We start from the raw sequence: 13,895 nt of genomic DNA on the forward strand, positions 1-13,895 counted from the left end.
TTGGTTAGCTCTTCATATTGCACATAAATAGACAATGACAAACTTGCTTGATATACACTTAAATGTCATCCAAATAATCAGTGAGTATGTTATTCTTCTTCTCTCAAGTCATTGACTTAAACAGGCCGTCCCGTTCATGTGAACATGATGTAAAAACGGCTCTGACAACAACACAGCCAGCATGACTCGAGCTTCTCACTCATTGTAGACAGTCATGACTCAGAGAGACATTTACACAGGATATACTTGATTTCTGATAGATTTATGTGTAAAATGTTTCACTTCTTCCTTTAAATGGCAATTAGATAATTAGAAACTCAAGTATGGTGAAAGTTGAGCAGATAAAGCGGGGGTGAGCTTTTATATTTCTTTAAAGATGGCCCAGAAATGTAAAACTCATTTTTGTGTCACTTGAAAATTACATGTTTTGCATTTTCACATAACCGTGACCAAAGTACACCCAAAATATGATTGTATGCATTTTGATATTAAAGTTTCAACACTAAAATGTGTTGTTTAAACTCTCCTCCCTCCCCTCCTTTGATTGACCTACTTTTTAGGACGCTAATAAATCAGCAGGGAGATGTTTGATGTCAGTCTGTCAGATCAGCTCACTGAGGGCTTACTTCTTACTCCTGCCTTCCTCATTATTGTTTAAGAGGTGAGGCTGGATGAGGGTGATAAAGGTGTGTCACACTTGAGCTTCTATTTACTTGTTCTTCAAGCTTTGCCTTTATTGAGAGGACTGTGGATAGAGTATTAAAAAGGGATGACAGAGAAATGACCAAAGACTGTATACAACATGAACGTAGCCTCAATGATGTCATCCTTTGTTTTCTGGGGCGCAATGTTGAATGACCGTCACCATATTGGAAATGCTGTCATCTTCAGTCACTTTCAGTAAACCTACAGTAGTAACAGGCAAAGAGCTAGGTAGGGCCTAAATCTCAAGACAAACAGCTACAACTCACCTGCTTGTACTTATATAAGCCACATCCCTATTGCAAAACTTCACTGCTCAGAATCAAAATGGATAAGATATGAAAAATAATTCAATCCCTGTTTAGTGTGTAGCAATGAATGCATATTTGAGGCCAAAATAGTTAGTCCCAGACTTTAAACATGTCTATTTCTGCTGTACAGTGTGTACCCAAAGAGGCATGTGACCAATGGGGGTGTATGTGACTTCTGAGCTTTTGGAGACAGCCTCAAGTGGACACTCAAGGAACTGCAGTTTTTGCACTTCTCACATGGCTTCATTTGTTAACATCAGAGGATGCAACTTGGAAATGACATGCGACAAAATGCCAAAGCTTGGACTCCATGCCCGGCTGCCTGTTCCGAGAAAGGCAGCCCCATACATGAGGCATGCACCATTACTGCTAGGCTTTATGAGGCACCACCAAATGTACAGTTTTAGGCAGTGCTTCAGACCAGCAACTTCCAGTTCTGAAGGTCTGAAGCAATAAAGGAAGAATTATATACTGTAGTATTTGTACTTATTAGTCATTACATCCTGACAAATACTTCTAACATGGCCCCAGATTTACAATCATCTGAATTTACCATGTTCATGATACATTGTTCTAGGGAAGACTTTTTTTCTATTGTTGGAAAGAAAGTTGGAATCCATGCACCTCATCCTCTTCCAAATAGCACGTCTAAAAATACAGCCGCCCAACACACGCTGTGTTCGTGCGGAGAAGCCTCGTAGGCGAGTGAGAATGAGTTAATCTTAGAGATGTGTGGTCATCCGATTTCAATCATTGTGAGTTCACACTCATCTGAGCGAGCTTTGAACCCGCAGATTGCTCTCATAGGCCAAGAGCTTGATAATGAGCTCAAGCAGCCACATTTAACACATTTAACCACATTTTAACTGACAGAGAAATGATGCCCTCCCACACAGAAAATCTCTGATTTCACTTGTCAAAATCCGGTCTTGACTGAGCAATGTATAAATATATTCAAATCATGAGCAAAGCTTGATAAGGGCTTTATTTATGCTGCAGTGAATGAAGCTTATGTTCTGAATCTGTAATGATCCTTCTGTAAAGTATTTCTGAATTAATATAGGCATTAATGTAATGTGTAGCAGAAATTGTGGGAAGAACACCACATGGCAAGTACAGGCGGTATATAATCTGTGCACGCTTCACACGGCGGCAGGTGGTCCATTGTCAGCTGTGAATGTGTGAACAAAAAGCACAATTATAACTTTCCCACATCACCTGCTCCACATTAGCTCGCCTGATCCTTGGATTCAGGCTCGGCGGTGGACGCAGAGAGGGAACGACAGCTTGGCAATACGTTCTGTCACAGATCATCGTTTCAAACCAGACATTTCTGTTTCTCTGTTCTGCAGCTGAGGATACATCACAAGATAAAAAAAAACCCCAACAACACAATGAACACACACAACTCAGGAGATTTTCCATAGATCTGAATAACATATAAAGTAAATCATTTTATTTAGACATTATAGTATTTATTCTTATAAGCTTTCTTGCTAAACTAGGTCCATTACACATTGCATCCTCAAAGGTGTAATATTGGTGTCCAGTGTGTGTTTATACATTGTACATTATTTGGAAGCATGACAGGCACATGCAGATATGCACACACACAAAAAGCACTGTTCCGCCCTGCTAGCTTCCTGGTACACATTTTCCACTTTCTCCCCATCTTGCCCTATAACTGGCAATATGTAAGCGACAATAGGCAATGCAGAAGGGCCAAAAATTGCGCTTGAGGTTCTCTCCAAAAAAGTCCCCATGGAGCCCCCCTGTCTAAATGCTCCAAACTTTCCAGCTTGGTCTGGTTTGCTTTATGGCTCATTTCTCCTTTAAAGACTCACAAGGGCCCTTTTCTCTCTCTTTTCAAATTGTACTAAGGCTTCAAATACATAGACTGTGTAAAATATAGATGTATTCTCAGTAAAGTCACCAAGTGGTTTCTGAAGTGAAAATTTGAAGCCCAACGATGGTGATGGCCTTATTGCATGCTTCTCAACCTAACTTTTGGTAAACCCAGTAACAGGTAAAGATGTGGAGCTGAGGTACGCCTTAAGCCTCCTGGCAAAGTCATATGAGCCACGCCCCCAAATAATGCAAAAATGAATGACAACCCCCAGTGTGTTCTGAGAGACATGAGCTATTCAGGCTAAAATAGAAAGGACCAGACTGTAAACATGTACATTTCTTCTGTCAAAATTGAGATTTTAATAAGGGTATGCTTTTGGACCCAGCCTCAAGTGGACACTCAAGAAACTGCAGTTTTTTTGCACTTGTGGCTTGGCTTTAGTTTTCAACACCAGAGTTTGCCGCTTGCACTTGCACAAGATTTATCTTTTTGCTTTTTGTACCTTAATTTGAGAGACAGGACATTAGATAGAGTCAGAAATCAGGGAGAGAGAAAGAGTGGGGAATGACATGGGGGAAAGGAGCCACAGGTCCTGAGCTGCTCGCTTGGAGGACTACAGCTTCCGTACATGGGGCATGTGCAGTGGTTTGTGGTGGTGTTTGCAGAATTGGGTATAGTCTTTATTTCCCCTTCATACATAGTTTTAAGTGTCCCCGAGGATAAATGGCATCAGTTATAAACTGTGACATATAAGAATACTCTTGCATTGTCAGTATGTACTATCCAGTCAGAGACAGGGAGGGTTGTGACTTCAACACCAATCTAGAAAAACAAAATGCAGCCTCCCACTAAAAATTGTCAATCAGTCATTGGTGTAAATCAGAGGGATTTAGAAGTGGAGACTGAAAATAAGTGGTTATACTCCGTATACCTGTGTATACCCTGCACTACACCACTGGGCGAGCGCACTAACCACTATAGGCTTCTGGTAGCCCCGCTTGCTGTAGTTTATCCTGCATGATTTTACATTTTTACGTAATCACTGCCCTCTCGATGGAGTCCTCCAGGAAACTAAAGTATTTTGTTACCTTGCAAGGACTCGATGGGGGCACTTCTGTCACCATGGTGATTGAACCTCACAAGCGATGGTGGTTTCCCTTCTCAGAGTTGTTCCCTTCATACTCGGTGAGAAGCAGAGAGCAATCACAAAATGAATGACCTGGAGTGTTCGACTTTTCCTCTCACAGAAACTCATAGTAGAAACCAAGGCAGGAGTCAGAGCCTCTCATGGAGTCACAATAGAGTCATTTCAAAGGTGCATGTTTCTTTTTCTTAGTTTCTTACACAGCACTTTATTCTAACAGACAAACAGACAAGCACAGCCCTCTTTTTAAAAACATGTGCATTTACGTTAAAAGGCTTTGAGTGCAAACAGATTCAGACTCGGCATGGATTAAAACTGCACTCGAAATATATTTAAATGACTGTGCAATGTAAACGGGGTCGCTGTGCAGTTAAACCAGGTATTAACACCTCGGAGAACCAAAGATCCTAAAGCCCACATTGGTATAAATCATTGTAGTGCAAGTGGGGCCATAGAGAAATTAAACATTAGAGTGATCTTATAGCACAATAACTTTCAACAGAGAGAATGGCATCCCTCCCGCTTGCACAGCATGCCCAGTCGCCTGTTTTCAGTACTATGTAACTATGGCAGAGAGAAGTGTGTATGGCTTTAGGGCACTAGTTCCAACACCGGCCTTAATCTAAAAACAAGCCAGTTAGCCCGTCTCAGTGTTATTTGACTCAATGGCTGAGACTGAGATGGAAGAGGACAGTGACAGAAGAAGTTAAGGGGAAAAGAGAGAGTGACTGAGCTAGAAGCCAGACTAGACTAAATAGGCTTTTACATGTTGGTGATAGCTTGGTGAAACAGTAGGCTGCATGTCTGGCGACAAGCTGGCGATGTCAATGCGTACACTATGTGAGTAGTGACATAGAAGTTGCACCCAGTTACCTTCAGTGGGCGCCCAAGTGCACAAAATCCAAAATCCAAAATTTCATAAGGTTGCTTTAAAAAAATGCTTTTTGGGGTTAAAAAGAGCAGCTGAGTCCCTGTTGGGCTTTTCTTTGAAGTTGGTCGTCCTTTAGTGAACTCGGTCAGAAAGCTTTGTCGTAGTGACAGTTAAGGGAAAAATGAAATGCTCTGACGGAAGAGCGCCACATTGATCCTAAACAACATCTCAATCAAGCTGCATGATTTCCAAAGCCCCAGTACACCTTGGGAAGAAGCATCCTCAAACAGAAAAGTTCCCCTCAGCTATCAAGACATCAAATCCGCTCTTAGTGGGTCTTGATAGAATGATATCAGTACAAGCTGATGCAACTCGCCGGGGAGTTATGAAACTGTGCTCAGCTTCATCTGCTCAATGAAAATTTCATCAGCGGAATCTTTTCCAGGCCAGGACGGGACAAGTGTGAGCAGAGCGGGTGCAGCTCTCTGGCTGCAGATTACCGAAAACACTCAGCAACGACAAACACAGCAGACTCAAATTATAGCAAAGGACATTTATATTAGAGCTACTGGCAAGTGATCAAATGCATGTGAGGGTCGGTGTCACAAACAATCCATCTGCAAATGATTCAGTGTAACAAAAAACAGAACAAACAGGGTAAAATACCCGTGAAATGAATATGAAAGTTATTACATCCCCTTTTAATAAATAGCAGCCAGCAGTCTAGATTTAATGTCTGACAGTTAACAGTTTGGAGGATGTGGTTTTGAAATATCACCCATATCTCTCCGAGTATCATCGAGTCAGCATGAAAAGTTCATTTTGAGCTGGAGACCTCGTGACTCAAGGTGTCCTGCTCACTGTGGGCTGTAGGTTATCTCTGCTGCTCGGGGAACAGGCGCCTGATGAATTATCAAATACATCTGCAAAGTACAGCCTGCAACGATTCCATCTCTTATACTCCAGTTTTCCTCAAAGCAGGGTCAGAAACCCTTGGGGGTCTCAGATTTTCCCATTTCCCAACATTTTTTTTTTTATCTAGCGCAGCACTATATTTTATTAAGAAGGACAGAATTTGAGTTTCCACTCCCCAAACTGTTGAAAGGGCTCTTTTGTGCTCAATTAAAGCTAAAACTGACTTCTTGGATTCCCATGTCAGCTTCTCGAGTGCTGACTAGGCTGCAACTCGTCCGATGCCCCAATTTCTGAGCATTAGGCTCTCCATGCAGCTCCCATCTTTTCAGAACAAACTCCATACATTTTTAAGCAATCAAATATGATCTTTGTCAGAATTCTTTCTCTAAATGGGAACTGGGCTGCTGAAATATAAATGTGACCTTCACTTGCCCTCTCTTTGGCTCTCATTTCATACACACACAGGACGCTGAGCGAGTCTCCTCAAAGAATAAGTTGTTGCAGTGGACGGGGATGTTAGACACACTCACACTTCCATTATGAATGGGGATTTTGGATTCACTTGTCGCTCCCAGGCATATCCGACCCTTTCGTTGTAAATGAGATTTGTCTCTTGCGGACACGACGTCCCACCTGTGGGGTGATAAAACTGTTTTTTAGACCAACTCATTCAGATGTTAACAGAGGTGGAAAGGTCTACTTAAGCTTTAGCTTTTATGCTTTTTGATGCTTATTTGTTTTCCAAATCAGCCCTGGAGGATGGGCTCCATTTGAAGAAAACATATCTCTGATTTGTCCAACCCCCCTCTGATTTGTGACTTTGATAGCTTTTTCGTGTTCCAGTTAGCAGCTTTAGCAGGGGGGGGGGGGAGGGGGGGGTTAGGCTCTTTTTGCAACTCAGTGTGCCACTTCATTCTAAATGCGTGCCTGTGTTTGAGAGGAAATAAATAAGTTGTGCTGCTGCTTTTAGATGCCACAGACTTTAGACAAACTTTAAAACTACTAGTGGTTTGCATTAGGTCAGAAGCTGCAAAAAGAACCCGCACTACTTTAAGATGACTGAAGAGCTGTTGGGTAAAAATATCTTAGCTTTCATTAGCACTCAGGCATGCAAGCATGTTAGCATTTTAACGAGAACTCAGAGCTCATATTGTGCACCTCCATATCCTAATAACTCAAAGTGAGTAAATCTTTTTATTTTTAAATAAAATGTATTTATCACCCAACCCTCTAGTAGATGCTAAAGTCCTGCAAGCATAGCCACTGACCAGCCTTTAAGAGGGGGGAGACGATCAGATTCAGAATAATGTGAAACAAGAAGCATGCAGCAGAGAAGACACAAAGTCAGTAAATTAAGCTTGTTTGAGTTCTTTAGGATATCACAAAGCTGGTGAGTGATTTGTTTATTATCTTTTCATTTCTAGATTTGTTTTGAGAGCAAAGACACAGACATGAACATCAACTTTTCAGCTCATTTCACTGTATCAGATAATTTTACCCTCATTTTTAAAATCCCAAGAGTTTGCGTAAGTTTAGGCACTATATGGTCATCTTGATGTTTTGATGTAAACGGTCATAAGACTCATTTAAAAGCAGGGAAGGAAAATCCTTTGTCTTGTTTCTGTACCATGTGCTAAAACAGAAAGGTGGATGGTTATCGCTCCCACTGTGATTGGCCAGGTGTTAGGAGGTGATAAATGAGCCAAGAGAAATGAACTTTTCTTGGTCACCTTTTTCATTCTTTAAAGCTACACTGAAGTTGATTTATTTTGTGTAGACTTTCATTTCTTATCTCTTTGCTGGCCCTGTCATGCAGAAGCAACGTTATATTCTCTATAAGAAGTCTTTGTGATACATTTTCACTTCTAGATGTATCCAACTCATGTGACTCATCTCCACAGTGAGTAAAAAACAGGCACACATCCGGTCAATAGATCCTTTTCTCTGACATCGACTTAGTTGACTGGGCTCTTTTGCCAATCAGAACCATTGCTTATGTTGTGACCGAAAAGCAAAGGTTAAGGAGTACTGGGTTTCAAATGTCCCCAGTGAATGAAGGCCTAACAGTAGTTACCTTGTCTACTCTGTGATGTATTGTATTTATTGTAAAAGGTGTTTTAAAGTTTTACATTCCATGGAAGGTAAATACAATGAATTTTCAATTATACATTATCATTTGCATGCAAGCATATAAATGTAATTTTGTACACATGTAACCAGGCTGGTTAGCTCGGGCTGAAATAGTTTCCCCCTGTTACCAGAGTTTGCTGTTCTATTTTGCACCGACTTATGATGAAGTGATACAGTCCGGTGACCGTGATGATGTGATGACCTTGGACAGCTTCTCCAGTTGGTATTACAATGTGTCCAGGATTAAAAGTGTATCTGCAGTGTGTTGCAGATCTATGTCTGATTTCTCCAAGTTCCCTAAAGACAGGCAAATAAAACACAAGGGGCAGATATTATACTTAATTATATGAGTGCCTAAGTACAATAACAGGTAGATTATGTGTTAATGTTTAAATAATCTACATACTCTTAAACTACCCGTATGGGCTGGCTGGACATTTGGCCGTCTCAGAGGAAACTAAGTCCTAACACTAATTGTGTTAAGAAAAACAACTAGGTATGAAAATTGCTGCTGATGCATCTTAAAGTAAAGAAGGAAGGAACGCACACTATTTTTTGATGCAGTCAGAATGACTGTTATGCTCATTCATACTGAAGACTATTCTGTGTTTCTAACTGAAGCCCTATGTGGACACACATCCATTTTCCTTTACTCAGTTTTCCTGTGATCCTGGGTTAATTGTTTTCTCGATTGATTAATCTCGTTATCTCAGCATAACAATGCAGGTTTTCGTGTGCTGTAGAGTTATTAGAATTTGAGAAAGCGACTGAATTTTATTCCATATCATGAGAAAACAAGCGCTGGTTATCTCAAGATAATGAAATAAATAAATCAAGATCTCAAGAAAAAAAGAGAGGAAATATTATCGTTATCACGAGAAAAAAAGCGGAAGGTCAAATGTATGGATGTGTGTCCTATAAGGGCTTCCATAGCTTTGTCTCATTTATAAATTGACAATGTAATAACATGAACACATAAAGGCTACTACAGCTAATTATGTCTTAAAATGTATTCAATAAATAAATTACGACAGTGAATTACGACAGTAGAAATGACTGACATGGTCATTCTTGCGTTAAGATCAATTCAAAGCGATCACCTGGCCACAGGTATTTTCTGCACGGTCACAGACACACGTGCATGCAAGTGAAAGTGGCGATACTTGAAGAGGTTTGACCGCGGGTACCAGATGCTCAGATCGGGATTCTTGTGTTAGTGTGAGCTGCAGCTCTGCTCAGGCTTTGAGGAGAGAGAATCATTGATGAGGAGAGGAGAGGAGAGGAGAGGAGAGGAGAGGAGAGGAGAGCACCTTGCCCTGATCATCTGACGACAGACGGCTCCTCCCCGCTCCCTCCATCCAGTCTCTACACGCAGCAGCGACTCGGACACAACTCTACTCGCGTTTCTGCACACAGGCTCGTCTGCGTGAGCCGGAGACAGAGTCGAGTTATCTACTTTGAATAAACCCGGACTCCGTTCCTCCTCCTCCCCCCTGGTGTCTGCTTTCAAACGAGTCAGTAATGAGAGTGGCTGAGAGCAGAGACGGACGCTTTTCTTCTGTGATGACCAGCAGTGCGCAGAAGTGCGCTCCGTGGTTCAGCACCATCATCATCATCTTCACCATCAGCATCCTCCGCTCCTGAGATCAACCCGAGACCCAAGAGGCGCGCGAAGATCCTCGTCAACCCCCCGGCACGAGGTAAGCAGAGTCTCTCCGTGGATTTCCTCCACTTTGTCTGTGTGCGATACATCTCTCCTGTCTGGAGCTCCTGTGGCTCACTCACATGCTTTCATGCGTCCGACAAAAGGATGTTTTATGCTTGTGAAATCACGGGCGATTAATTGATCATTTATTAATCAATAATAAAGTCATGATTGCATTGCAGCAAGCTGCATCTGACATGTTCCTACATTCATTCATGTGAAAAGAGAGGAGTGTCTTTTCCCAGCAGTTCACGTTTAAATCCTCTCTAATAGAGTATTGATCAAACTAATTAAAATGCTACATCTAATACATTTGCTTTATAAGCTCCCACAAGTACAATCCTCAGTAGATCCTTTGGGCTGTGCCTTTTCAAACTTCACTTTAATGCTTTAATGCATTTTAAGTTTTGGTATCAGGTATTAGAAAATTAAAATTCATTCATAGAAGTTTTAACTGCTGAGGACTGAAATGTCTCAGAGTAAATCCAGCTGGTGTCAAAGGGCAGACACATTCTACCTCTTTCCTGTTGTAGTCAAGCTGTAGCCGTGATGTAGAGGCATCACCTCTCTTGTATCTGCTATCAGACCTACCTACTGAAATTCCAGCAGCAAGGGATTAACGTCACAGGATGCAAATTGCCACAGGCTGTGCAATTCACCTTTAATTATGTGCATGTGGGTGTTGGCTTACGTGAGCTGGTGCCTTTAGCTGCAGGTTGTCTCAAAGGTGTAAGCCGTGTTTGACTGGGACAAGCTCTTCAGTGAGATTCAAATGACCAGATCTGTTTTTTCTCCTAGCTGCAGCTAGTTACTCTTCTCACAGTGACTGTACAGGTGCTCATTAGCCCGGGAGATGCTGTTCAGGTTTAGAGTGCTCTCTGAATTTACAGAGGTAAATCCCTATTTTGAATGTCTTTCCGTTCATTTTGAAACCAAAAAGCTTTATAATGCACATTTTTAAAGTTATTTTTGGAAAAATTTTGCCTTAATTGGGAGAGCTGAAGAGAGAAGCACAATATTGGGAGGAGAGAGTGTCAGAAGACATGCAGAAAAGGGCTGAGGTTGAATATGAACCCACGGCCGCTGCAACCACGACTATAACGTCTGTACATGAGGCACACAGCATAAACGCTAGGCCATCCGGCACCCCGATTATACATTTTAATAAAAGTCGTAAATGAGTTAAAAGTCAAAAATAAAGATAAATGTTAAACAATGAATACATCAAAAGTCAGAGAAGAATGAAATTGGAGGAAAAGTGGGACACAGACGGACATACAAAGGGCAAAAGGTCAACATGACAGAGGGGGTCGCCCTCGTTATTTTCATACCCGACTAATCAACATGAATGGGGCTCCTTTTTACCCCTCATTAAACCGGGACAAATACTTGTTTGCTTTCGTTTGGTCGTGAAACAAAGGTCTGAGCAAAGGTGAAGAGAGACAGAAGACAGTGAACATGATGGGCTGAGGGATTTTTCTGACAGTCTGTGTTCATAAGTCTGGCTGTAAAGATGATGGTGGTCCAGGGAGGAGGCGTCATGATCTCTGAATCCACAAAGAAAACTCAAGGTGTCTCAATGTGATGATGTATGGCTGGACAGACATACAGAGCCAGTGGATGTTACAGCGTCATGCCCAGACAGTTTCATGTTGTAACGCTCGAAAGAGGAGCAGGAAGAAAAACGGTGTTTCATGAACAATTTCCTGTTGTGATGTTTAGTTTGATGAAGTCGGCTCCATCCGAACAAAGAGGGGAGAGGGGGTGAAAGAGACGAACAACAAAACATTTTCTTTTCCTCAAGTTTTTCTAATCAAAAGAAGCAGAAAATAACAAGAGAAGGGGATTAATAATTGATGAGGTTATGTTTGTTGAATTAAAGGAAAACTATTAGCAGAGGCACACAGGGATATTTGTTAAAAATGCAAATTCATTCCAGAGTTTCTCTTTTTTCACGGGGCTTGGTGTGTTGGTTTGGTTCTCCCTCAGGAGATAAAAGAGCTTTTATGAAAGAGGCAGAGTTTTGCTCGTTATGCTCGATGCAATCTCAAGGCCTTCGTTTATGCATTCAAGTCAAACTGAAATTAAAAATGCATTTCTTTTTCTCAGGAATCATAATTTATATTGTCTCCTTTGTTTTTGCTCAGTTGTCTTGTTGTCCTGCTGTGCTTGACTCTGGAGGTTGTCATGATACTAGTCCTGCAGTAATGCACACAGTGAAGCGGTTATAAGACTCCTCGTGGTCATATGTTGACAGTTAGGATCTCTAAAATGGGTTCACAACAGAGCAAAAGCTAATGCTAGTTAGCATTGTTCTTGTCATTATACGAGCTATGGTTGTCATGATACCTGGATTCTAAGCTTCCAGACGATACTCACAAAACTCAGATAATATTGATGCCTTATGTAACCATAGCAACAAAAATAAAAGTCCTATAGTCATCAATTTGTGGAAAAATTTATATTTTTTCTAATTCCTAACCTGGCATTATTTCAGTACCGAAACATTGGCAGTGTGTATTTGTGCAATTTTTCTGGTTCTCTTGATGCAACTATTGGTTAACAAATATGACTGACATGTTTTTAAAGATGTTAATTTGTGTTTTTACTAATGATCATTCAAATAAATGGGATTGTGTTGTTTTACAACACGTGTTATCAAAATATAAACAATTTGATTACAATATTAGCACACTATTTTTCACTCCCAACTAAGAGGCCCAAAGCTTCACAGTGACGCTGTAACAACCTCTTTGGGGTCAGTTCTGGATAGTCTTCTTTATACTCTTGTTTTGAGATGTCGTTGAAGCAGCGTGACGTTGTAAGAGAGAGCATCAATCTGCTGTCAGTGTTGTTGTACACAAACAAACACACACAGGACGGTCATCAGGGAAGCCACGGTTTGATTCTGATGTTAAAAAGTAGACGTTGACTTATTTGTAAGTCACACATTATAGATGTGAAAGTTTAAATGTTGATTAAATAAGTGCTTATTTTAAACATTTTAGGTGAGATGTTGTCTTTATTGATAGGACAGTTAAAGAGAGGTCAGGAAATGTTGGGAGGAGAGAGTCGGGATAACATGCAGCAGAGGGCCAAAGCCATGAGTCGACCCTGCAGCGGCTGCATCGAGGACTAAAGCCTCTGTTAGTGAGGAGTCTGACTGAGCTAAACCAGGGTCCCATAGAAACCCAAACCATCATTATTCTCCAAAAAAAAGTTAGTAGTTTTACTTCTTATATTTAGAAAAAATGTGAAATGTGTCTTTACACTCTTCTTAAAGGAACTAGTCTGGATTAGTTCTTGTTTAGTTTTGTACTGTATTTCAATCTGTTTAGGTCAGTATTCGTTTGTTTCTCACTCCCTGTGTGTCTGCTCTTATTATAATAGTTACCAGGTTTAGTTTTCAGTGTTTTCAACATACCTTGTGTTTTTTATTTATTTTAATATTTCCATTTTAGTCTGTGGTGTTTCCTGTTTTATTTTGTAGTTCTGGCCCACAGTGCTTCTCTATATTTGCTTCCTGCCTTTTGTGTGTTTTCCCTCCTTTTGGATTGTGTGCCCCACCCTGATTGTCTTCACCTGTGTCAGTAGTCTCACCTGTGTCTGATTACTGCAGTGTGTATTTAGTCTCTGTGTTCCTTTGCGTCGGTGTCAGTGTCAAATGTTAAGCCTTCATCCGGTCGCCGTTAGCTCAGTGTTATTTCTCAGTGAAAGTTTGTGGATTTTTGTAAGCTAAACAGAGTACGCTTTCTTTTTTGACTTTTTGCCTTTTGTTTGTCTAAATACACTTTGTTCTATGACATACCTACACATTGCTCATTGATCAGGGCTAACTAAACATTTTCAAATCTGTAATTGCAAATGTGACTCTTATATTTGATATAATCTGTAAAATAAATAGTGCACACGTTTGGGTTTGCCTCTGAAAACTTGGCAGGTGTCTTTTTTTGGTACTCACTTTATAAAAAGTGGCACCCTTGTGACTTTTAGTTTCACCTCACATATAAAGATTTTGATGCCACTATTTATTTGAACATGACCATCACATTACTTAAAATACATCCAGAATCATTATTTTCTGTATTGTGCAGCTTTAACAGACATTTATTTTTTACTTCAACTTTGCAAGAAAAATCTGCAGAATCATGACAGCTTGCATTTCCTGACACAAAAGTGAGGAGAATGAAAAATGTCATTAAAGATTCCTTTGTTAGAAACGAGCAGGCCACTGACCGTGGGACGGTGTGAAGGAACAGCTTCCACTT

At 40.7% G+C, this 13,895-nt stretch overlaps 1 protein-coding gene across 1 annotated transcript in view; it reads left to right on the forward strand.

Moving 5' to 3' along the window:
• Positions 1-9,221: 9,221 nt before the first annotated feature.
• Positions 9,222-13,895, forward strand: part of hs3st1l1 (heparan sulfate (glucosamine) 3-O-sulfotransferase 1-like1) — a 35,862-nt gene continuing 31,188 nt past the window's right edge. Inside the window, exon 1 of the mRNA XM_020651985.3 lies at positions 9,222-9,622. The gene's annotated coding sequence lies outside the window, so the exon portion shown is untranslated. The remainder of the gene's footprint in view (positions 9,623-13,895) is intronic.

This window comes from Labrus bergylta, chromosome 10, assembly GCF_963930695.1.
Source record: "Labrus bergylta chromosome 10, fLabBer1.1, whole genome shotgun sequence".
Lineage (NCBI taxonomy): Eukaryota > Metazoa > Chordata > Actinopteri > Labriformes > Labridae > Labrus > Labrus bergylta.